Consider the following 11,675-nt stretch of genomic DNA (forward strand, 5'->3'; position numbering starts at 1 on the left):
ACATAATCTCTTGTATTGATTCAAATGAGTAGGAAATGCACAAAAATATGCTAATTCCTACAATGATGAACCTGAAACTACAAATACACTACAAGGAGCACATTAGTACTAAAAATCGCTCCGAAGAGCTCATTTGAGATCAAAAAGTAATAAGGGACGGGGGTAAAAACACTATAAAATATGAACATATCAAACTCCTCCAAGCTAGATCTTTGCTTGTCCCTAAGCAAAGAAATCATCGATGAATACATAAATCAACTTCACCCCAAACACATCTTAAAACAATGGATACGATTCAAGGTAAAATCCAACAAGCATGCATCAATGTCAACCAATCAAATCCATCCAACCGCTAATCCACCTTAACAATCGTCACGCAAAGCGAACCACAAATGCACAATGGAATTCAAGACTAGTGCTTACACACTCGTCACTCATTTATGTGGCGGATAAAAGATGTACCCGTTCTCTCTCCTCCCAACATATAAGTGAACAATGCCCTCCCAAACTCACAACACTCGTGTGTCTAGAAAAACATACACTCAACCTAATAGTCGACTCGGAATGTGTCATGTCATAACTTGCATTGATAAACAACTATTTTCACATTAGTACGACTCTATGCACAAAGGTCGAAAGGTCTTCAAAACTTGTAATGTTAGGCTTAGGTAAGGGTGCGGTAAATTTGGATAAAATGTGAGCTTAAAACTTTGGCTTTGGGGAGAATAACTCCTAAATACAACCATGATCAACCAATATAATGACCACAACTCTCCCACTCAACACATGATGAAACAACAAACACCAACACCATACTTTCTTGCCTTTTTCACAATTATAATCAATCACTCATGAGGATATAAATTTGCAAAACTTGATTGAAACAACACTTTGAAGTTTTTCTGAGAGTAATAGAATTTTTTTTTCTTTGTTTTTCAATCTCTCCTTTTTTTTTGGAAACCTTCACATTTTCTATTCTTCTCACCTCTTTCACTTCTTCATTATTATTTTTTTCAAACAATACACATGGAAAGAAGAACTCCTTTTTCAACACTCACTTTGTGCTCAAAATGTAGCACACTACAACTCCCTCACCTCACTACTATTAGCTCCCCCAAGCTAGGCTTGGGACTAGTAACCAATGGAGTTTTCACGAGCTTGTAATGTGGCTAGTCACCGAATAAAGGGCACAAGAAACAACATGGGTAGAAAAGGAGGGAACAAATATATCTAATTTCATCTGAAGGCTACCTAAATAGAAAAATGCTCCGTCCTCCACAATGTGCATGTATATGAGTCATAAAACACTACTAACAGTTGCAAACCAATACTCAAAATCAACGACACACCAGGAAGCTATCACACATTCCTAACCAAGTCAACTAGCCGAGCACCAAGTCCACAAATAGTTGGTCAGAGTTGACTCATGTCAAGGCATCAAAGTAATCGAATCTCAAATCATGGTTAACAAATCAACAATGCTCGTCATCAAAAACCAAGAATCAAAACAGTTTTCAATCAAGGGGCACAGGGAAGCATGGTTTTGTATTCATCGGAACGTATTTTTGTTTTTTTTTTTTTTCAAAAGCGATAAACTACTCTAGAAAGCAATAACACATACCTCCCCCAAGCCAAACTCAGCAATGTCCTCAGTGCTTGAAGGAGTGGGGATCGAGGGTCGCAATCTTCATTGAATCGCTCCGGCTCCAACTCTTATGTGCCTCCCTCAAAGAGATTGATTAGTAAATAACCCGAGCGCAGAAGCTTGTCATGCGCACTCGCACATCTTTCGTGCAATAAGACATGCACGATAATCAACAACAACATTTGCATAAAGTCCGAATGAGCTCTATGCCAGTAAGGAGTAGGATGCCTAAAGGAAGAAGAACAAAAAGAAAAAACAATAATAAAAGAAGAATAAGAAAAGGAAGGAAAAGAGAAAGTAGGCATACTCTCCTTATGGAAGTTGTTTTCGCGGACTATTGATTCTTCAACCTCAATGATCAATGAAATATCTCTCTCTGTGTTTTGGAATTCATAGTGGACAAGCTCTTCACCATATAGAGATCTCTGCAAAACATCCACCTCTTCTTTGTAAGTACTATAAGTATCTGCAAAAGATTCACAAAGAGGAACATACTCTATTGGGTCATTGGGCTTTTGATTTTCGTGGGGAGGAGGAAGATCCTCAAGCAAAAGGTTTTATGGAGAAAGAGAAGGGGAGTGAGACGGTGTAAACGGGGCTAAGATTAACCCTTCCTGGACTTGGAATATGAGGGGTAGGGGTTGACACAACAACAAGGGTTTTATCAACTTCAACTTCCTCATGGACTTGCTCTATAACATATGGCTTTTCAGTTTCAACAAATCCTTCATCCATTGATCCAACAGTCACATCATAATCCTCCAACTCATCCTCAACCTCTGTTATAAGTTCCTCCCACTCTTGGTTGCCTATGGGTTCACTCAGTTGACCCCCATCCCCAACACAACTCGAATCATTATTTTCAATAATTTCTTGAACTTTTCTAAATCTCTCAAGAGTAGCCTTACTAGCTTTAATAATCTCATTAGTAGTCTCTTGAGATCTAGTACACTGAATCTCAATCTCAGAGTTTAATCTTCTTAATTCCTCTAAGAAGCTATCTCTGCTTTCTGATTCGGGTTGAACAGGATTGGGCAAGGGTTCACAATAATACACGGGAGAAGCAACAGTGGAATCATGAGACAAAACATTTATATCTATGCAAGGGTTAGATAAGCCATTAAAATATGCATGATTATCATAAACATTAGAATGCACCTCATTATAACAAGTATTCAAGGGAGAAGGGGTAGAAACATGTAGATTATGCTCATAATTTGGATTAGCACATGGAACATGAATGACCATTTTACGCTCATATGAATCCCTTGCAAACCACATATAGTAATTCCACATATCATCCAAAGACAAGGCTCGAAAATCACCATTAAATCTACTTTCTATCACATTCCTTGTATACTCATTTAAACCACCATAGGCAAAACCGCAAGAATCCCAAAGATTAAGATTTTGGTAACCAATGAAATCATTTAGCCTATCGAAATACACCAAAAAAGGCTCATTTACAATTTGAGGGAAAGAATAATAATCCATTTTTTCAAGGGGAATAAAAATAAAAAAAAAAATAATAAAAATAAACTAAAGAAAATAAAATATATACATGGTCTCAAAGAACTGGAAGTTCTATGAGACTCAAGAAAATAATCTAGATCATAAAATTAATAGCAGAAAATTAAACCGTTTCCCCGGCAACGGCGCCAAATTTTGACAGGCTAAAGTCGTATCACCTAATCAAAAATAACCTAAGTCCACTAGCTAGGTAGCAAGGGAAGTCAGGATCGAATCCACAGGGAAACAGGCGTTCTTTCTACTATCAATTAATTAATCTAGACTATTGTGAACAAGAGTTGGTTGGTGATTTGTATGCTAAGACTACGAACGATAATTAAACGAGTATGAATCAATATATTAAGGAATCTAGGGCATAGGTTCACCAACAAATAACAATCCAGAACAATGAACAATCACGATAATCAACAAAGTAATTAATTAGATTAGCATGCTCTCTCAAGTCGATACTAATCATAGACTTAGAATTAACGGGCTCTCGCTACGTATTAACTCTAATTCCACCTATTGACACAAGCCTAAACATCAAATTGCATCTCTCGAATCTTAATTTGATATTGCATAACTACCACAATTAAACCTGCGCAAATCTAATTGTATAGTGAAATAAACCAATCAATAGGAATCAATTGCAATGCCAACAATCATGATTATTCAATATCCCTTCATATCATTCATGGATCCCCAAACCCTAGAAATTAGACTACTCAAGCATATTAACAATAAACAAAGCAATTAGCATGATTGAAAATATAATTAAAGCTAAACAAAGAATTGAAATAAAGAATAATACCTTAATTGAAGAACAAGAGAAATAGAAAGCTTGAATTTTTATTGAAATTGAAAACTAAGTGTTTGCATAAATCTAGAGAGAATTTAAACTAAGGAAATAAAACTAAGGGTCTAATACTAGGAAAATAAGATGCCCAACTAAAATAACTAAGCCTAGTATTTATAGTTTGCCCATAAACAAAAGGAAAAACCGGAAGAAAACCGCGGAAAAAAGGGCCTTGGGTTGTCGTCGCCCGGTCGGGCAGCCTTCCGCCCGTCGGGCGACCAACTCGTAACCCGCCCGTCGGGCGCAGGTCTGCCCGCCGGGCGCAGGGAGACATTCTGGAAATCATCGGCACGCGCCCGGTCGGGCAGCTCCCGCCCGTCGGGCAGCCATTCGCCCGCCGGGCGCGCGTACAATTTGCACGATCCTCTATCTTTAAAACGCCATATCTCCTTCGTTATTCGTCATAATTAGGCGAGTGAACACTGTTTGGAAAGTTATTAAAGTCTAGAATCCAACCCAATTGGAATCACTTAATTTGGAGTTGTAGAACTAGAACGTAAGTTATGATCAAAAGAGTAGACGAGTGTCGCTTTTCTACTTCTTTCACTATCCGCTTTGCTCGAAAACTCTTCCAACTCAATGTGTGTGCTCTCGAAAGTACATAATCTCTTGTATTGATTCAAATGAGTAGGAAATGCACAAAAATATGCTAATTCCTACAATGATGAACCTGAAACTACAAACACACTACAAGGAGCACATTAGTACTAAAAATCGCTCCGAAGAGCTCATTTGAGATCAAAAAGTACTAAGGGACGGGGGTAAAAACACTATAAAATATGAACACATCAAGAATGCTCAAGATGACATTCAGGATGAAACTCAAAGATCTTTATAAGTATCTGGTGAGAATCAAGGACCATCTAGAAATGTAACCCCGCGTAGATCGCAGAGATATAGATCTCAACCGGAAAGGTACTTAGGTATTTTGACGAACGAGAGCTATGAAGTTCTATTACTTGAAAGTGATGAACCTGCGACTTACAAACAAGCTATGACGAGCCCTAGCTCCAAGCAATGGCAAGAAGCCATGCAATCTGAATTAGACTCCATGTCTGAAAACCAAGTTTGGGATTTGGTCGATTTGCCAGATGGCTTCCAAACCATAGGAAGCAAATGGGTTTTCAAACTGAAAAAGGACAAGGATGGGAAACTTGAAGTTTTCAAAGCTAGATTGGTTGCAAAAGGTTACAGGCAAGTCCACGGTGTGGATTACGATGAAACCTTTTCACCAGTTGCAATGCTAAAGTCTATTCGGATAATGTTAGCAATCGCTGCATATTACGATTACGAAATATGGCCGATGGATGTCAAAACCGCTTTCTTAAACGAAGTTTTAATAGAAACTTTGTTTATGACACGGCCTGAGGGTTTTGAGGATCCAAAGAATGCTAAAAAGGTATGCAAGCTTAAGAAATCAATCTACGAATTGAAGCAAGCATCAAGGAGCTGGAATATACATTTTGATGAAGCAGTCAGTGACTTTTGTTTCATCAAGAACGCAGACGAATCTTGTGTATACAAGAAGGTCAGTGGGAGCAAAATTGCTTTTCTAGTATTATATGTCGATGACATATTACTTATCGGAAATGACATTCCTATGTTGAACTCTTTCAAGATTTGGCTTGGGAAGTGTTTTTCGATGAAGGATCTAGGAGAAGCACAGTACATACTGGGCATCAAGATTTACAGAGATAGATCTAAGAAGATGATTGGACTCAGTCAAAGCACTTATATCAATAAGGTGCTTTAAAGGTTCAATATGGCAGACTCCAAGCGAGGCTACCGACCCATGTCTCATGGAATGACTCTAAGCAAGACTCAGTGCCCCAAAACACTTGATGAGCGTAGACGAATGAGTGGGATCCATATGCATCATTGATTGGTTCAATAATGTATGCTATGATATTTTCACACCCGGATGTTGCGTATGCACTCAGTGCTACGAGCAGATACCAGTCAGACCCAGGAGAGGCACATTGGACTGCTGCCAAGAACATTCTGAAGTACCTGAAAAGGCACAAAGATGATTTCCTGGTCTATAGTGGAGATGATGAATTAATTGTTAAAGGCTATACGGACGCAAGTTTCCAAACCGACAAAGATGACTTCAGATCACAGTCTGGGTATGTCTTCTGCCTCAACGGAGGTGCAGTAAGCTGGAAAAGTGCTAAGCAAAGCACCATTGCAGATTCTACAACTAAAGCGGAGTACATTGTTGCACATGAAGCAACAAAGGAAGCTATATGGCTAAGGAAGTTCATAGGTGAACTTGGTGTAGTCCCCTCCATTAAAGGACCAATAGCTCTATATTGTGAGAATAATGGAGCTATTGCACAGGCAAAGGAGCCTAGACACCACCAGAGAGTCAAGCATGTACTTCGTAGATTTCACATTCTACGAAAGTTCGTTGAAAGAAAAGAAGTCGAAATAAGCAAGATTGGAACTGATGACAACATCTCAGATCCATTGACTAAACCTTTGCTGCAGGCGAAGCACAACTCGCACACTGCAGCTATGGGAATCAAGCATGTTGGAGAATGGCTTTGATGTCCTTGTTTAATGTTTTAAAGTTTTAGAGTTTAATACTTTGTAAAACATTATTGGTTAATCATTCACATTAATGAATAAAATTCATTTTTCCATTTAATTTGTGGTTTATTAAATGATGAGTCCCTTCAATTTGACGATATATTCAAGATAGACTGTCAGGACCAGTCCTGTGACTAAGAAATGTCTATCAAGTGAACTTGAATGTCAAAAGTTGAAAATGGTCCCTGGTCGGAGTTTTCTATAAAGATAGACGCATAGAAAACGTTAGACGCCTAGAATGCAAGATGACTAGTAGTTCTGTTTCTTGAACTATGTGGACATGGCAATGTTGCAATCATTTGCATAGATACTTACTTTGGGAAGACTAGTATCGGATAGACCTATGAAACTTTACTGTAAGAGATGAAAATCTGTCATAAGTAAATTTCATTAAAATTATTAGACACTAATCCTCAATACCTGAGTGATTTGAGATTACTTGTCTGAGAACTACTTACTTTGACGTTGTCAACCGTCGCACCGTAAAAGGAGGCTATAAAGGTAACGCTCGGGTAATCACCTATCAAAATAAGTCTAATCTCAAGATCGCAAGATTGGGATTGTCCTCCCATAAATCGGGATGAGATGTTGAAAGTTGTACAAGGCCACTCGGAGAGCTAGAAACTGTAAAATGCATGGCCGTGCTCAGATGAATCATAGGCTATGATTATCTGTTTGTTTAATCAGTTGAACTCTAAAACCGAGAAACACCTCTGGACATAATAAGGATGACAACTCTTACCTTATGTTCAAGAGCAAGCATCGAGTGACAAAGGAATTAGGAAATGCACACTTGTCCCTAAGGATAAGTGGGAGACTGAAGGAAATAATGCCCTTGGTCCAAGTATGCATTTAATGGTAATTCTAATAAATGCGGTTCAGTATTAATTATACAAGTTAATAATTCAGTGAGATCAAGTGAACTGTATACCTAGCTAGAGGCCGCTTCAGTTCAAGTGGATTAATGATATTAATCCACAGCTTACTCTTGACTGAACCCATAGGGTCACACAAATAGTACGTAAACGGATCAAGTATTTAATGGCATTAAATACTCCATCTATGGATATTCGGAATCGACGGATCTTGGTTTCAGTTGGAGCTAAGATCGTCAAAGGAAAATAAATGAATACTCCGGAAACGATGATATTGCCGGAAACGAAAATATGGATCGTATCGGATATATAAATATTATCCAAGTCATAGATGTTGTCGGAAACGGAAACATGGTACGTATCGGAAATGGAAATATTGCCGGAATCTGAAATATTTCCGGAAACGAAAATATTGTCGGAATCGGAAATATTATTGGAATCGGAAAATAATTCCGGAAACGGAAATATTAAATATTCGTTCGAAATGGAAATTAATTCCGGAATCAGAAATGTTAAATATTGTTCGTATCGGAAATGAATTCGGGAATCGTGAAATTAATCGGAAGCGCGTCGTACGAATTTGCATCGGACGAGTTTGCTAGACAAAGGCCCAGTGCGAAGCCAGGCCCACGTCCAGCAAGCAAGCCACGCCACACAAACAGTCCAAGGTTGCGCCAGGCCCACCGCAAGGCAGGCCCAGCGCGCGCCTAGGCTGCGGCGCGCTCGCGTGGGCTTCGTGCTCCGTGGGCTTTGCGCGGGCATGGCCTGCGCATGCGGGTCGTGCTCGTGTGAGTGTTTGTGCTTCCGTACGAAACCTAAATCGTGTAGGATTCGTTTAATGATTAAATTCCTATTCCTAATGGATAAATTAATTATTAGAGTTTTAATTAGATTCTAGTTAATTAATTCGTTTCCTAGTAGGATTCCAATAGCTTTTCCATAGCCTATAAATATGTGATTAATGCTCACAATTTATAACGAGTTTTAAGTATTCAAAAAGAGAGAATTTTTGAGCAAAAATTCAGTCACCTATTTGCCTTAAATCAGCCGAAAATTTGTAGTACCTTAAGGGCGATTCTAGTTAGTCAAACCTAATGCGGATCCGGACGTGATGTGGACTTTCAACGGAGGGACGACACTTGGAGTCCTAAAGACTTGTTCTTGTTCGATTCGGGCGCAGCAAGAGAGGGCACGCTACAAAGAGTACGCATCTTAATTATGCTAATTGTTATGTGGCAATTAATTTGGATTCCTGGCTATAATGGTTTTTCCGCATGATTTATATTCAGTTATATGTATCATAACCTAACATGTTAAATATTTGATTTGTGAAATAATAAAACATACGGATATTTCATGAAATACCCACGAGTTTTAGCATAATTCACCAAACGCCCATCAAGTTTCAGAAATACATAAAATACCCCTCACAAATGACTTCATACCCCCCAAATACCCTTAATGACGTCATCAACCCCATAATCAACCTATTAACGTCTAATTAACCCACTAATCGCTAATTAACCCCATAATTAACCCACCTACTAACCCACCCATTTCTTTTTCTTTTTTCTTTTTTCTCTCCCCCTTCTTTCTTCCATTAACCCACCTCAACTGGCAGCCATGAGCCACCGGAATCTCTCCTCCTCCATTGTCTTCTCATTGCCGTAATCCCCGCTGAACCAGATCCCCGTCGTCGTCGTTGAGCCAACCTACCGCAGCACCACCAATAGTGGAGGAACAACGTTGACTTGCTTTACGAGAACACCCATCGCAGTTCAACAATGGAGGCTAAGCAACCTCCACCACGACACCACCATTAAAGCTAGATTTCTCACTCCTCCATCTTTTTAATTTTGACTGCAAGTGGTGTTCTCAGCGCTTTCTCGGAGAGTGGTGTTCTCGGCGGGGGTAAGTCTTGGCGAGCGCCGGCGGTTGAGCGTGGTCGGATTATCAAATTGATTTCAGATTGAAAAATCAGGAATGCTTGAATTGATGTTATTTCTTCAATTCAAGCATTCCTGATTTTTACTTCAAAAAATCAAGCATTCCTGAGTTTTATTCAAGCATCGATTCAAACAGAAATTCGAAGAAGCGACATCAAAGAATGCTCCAACACCCAACGATTTGCTTCGAAAAATCAGAGGCAAATTCGATTTTTACTCAGCCCCTTGCTTTCCATTTTCCCTAAATTGATGAACTAGCAATTCAATTCAATTTAATATGTAATTGGTAATTAATTAAAATTTCAATTTGGGGGTTTTCTGTAGGTGGCTGTGGATTAATGGGTGGGTTGATTAGGGGTTAATGGGTGGGTCGATTAGGGGGTTAATTAGGGGTTAGTCGGTTCATTAGGTGTTAATTGGATTAATTAAGGTTGATGACGTCATTAAGGGATATTTGGGGTATTTTATGTATTTCTGAAACTTGATGGGCGTTTGGTGAATTACGCTAAAACTCGGGGGTATTTCATGAAATATCCGTAAAACATACCATATTTTAACTCTAACTAGTTTTATCACTTTTTTTCCTAATTTCTCACTGGATTTATTTTAACCAATTTTCTAATATGAATCTAAATCAAATATTAATAAATTATTTTCCCCACTTAAGCCTAGCCGCAAAACTTAATATCAAGATCTTAATTAATGCTAGTAATAATTACATGTTTAATTTGCCGCCTAATTCTCATATTTGCCGCAAAACTTAATTGCTTAGCATATCTAAATGTCCTATTGTTGTCGCCAAACTCTATTTTTTTATTTAAAAGTTTTCATTAGCTTATTCCCTCCTTTTGTTACCTCTTACTCCTAATAAATAGCTAGGGGTAAATTGTTCGTCAATTGAACTAAATCACTAGCAATCTGAATACATTAATCAGGTATTTAATTTTCACTATTTTTTTTTGTATTCCGTATTTTATTGTTATTGGTTGTTAGTTTGATGGTTAAGTTTTTTGTTCTAATCTGTGACAATGACTATATGTAGGTTTAATTTTTGGTATCATATATATGAATTTATTGTTTAAATTTGTGTATTTAATTGAAGTTTTTGTCCCTTATTTTATTGATAGATGGATGCACATATTGAGTTAGATACAAGCTTAAATATGTCGATTGAATCCTCTTTTGATTTAAATATACCACTAGAAGAACATTTTGGTGTTACAGAAGTTGACTTACAAGATGAAGAACAACTAAGTAAGAGTGTTTTTTAACCCTTTATTGGTCAATGTTTTTTAATGGAGGAACATGCTTTTGAATTTTACCAGAATTATGCCAAGCAAATTCGTGAAGGAGTTTTTTCAACCCCGCCTGCATATTTCATTTTACGTTGGTGCCACAGATTAACGATTGACGGAGAAGAATCGTTGCTTGTAAACGAGGACAATGGTGAAGGCAGCACCAACAATGTAATTGATATGAGTCATCCTATTCAACATCCACCAAAGTCGAAGACAAAAGGGCGACCCAAGCAAAAACGTGACAGGAGTGGAAAAGAAGTACAAGTAAATAACAAAAACAGAAAAAATGTAGGTTATGCAGAAAATGTGGTCATAACTATACTACATGTCCTGAGAAAGAGTTTATGGAAGAAAATTTCAATTCATATGGTGCAGTAGTAGAAAAAAGACAAGAAGGGAATGAATGTTTGAACCCGGTGTTTCATGTTAAATTTATAGAGTAATAACGTATTATTGAAACGGTTTAAACTTGTTTCATTTCAGCATGTTTTATACTTATGTTCATAAAAAAAATTGCGGTCGAATTTCTCAGCATATATATTAAGATTTCTTTGACTTAATTTCTCACCATATACTTATGTTCATGTTATTGACCGAGAGACAACAAGAATAATAGTATCAACATATTTAGATATGCTAAGCAATTAAGATTTGCGGTAAATATGAGAATTAGGCGGCAAATTAAATATGTAATTATTACTAGCATTAATTGAGATCTTGATATTAAGATTTGTGGGGAAAATAATTTGTTAATATTTGATTTAGATTCATATTAGAAAATTGTTTAAAATAAATCCAGTGAGAAATTAGGAAAAAAATGATAAAACTAGTTAGAGTTAAAATATGGTATGTTTTATTATTTCACAAATCAAATATTTAACATACCTTTTATACACTTGAATATATCCTTTTAATATCAAACTAGTTTTTGGGCCCGGGCGATGCCCCGGG

The sequence above is a fragment of the Spinacia oleracea genome, chromosome 6 (genome assembly GCF_020520425.1).
Source record: "Spinacia oleracea cultivar Varoflay chromosome 6, BTI_SOV_V1, whole genome shotgun sequence".
In the NCBI taxonomy this organism is placed as follows: Eukaryota; Viridiplantae; Streptophyta; class Magnoliopsida; order Caryophyllales; family Amaranthaceae; genus Spinacia; species Spinacia oleracea.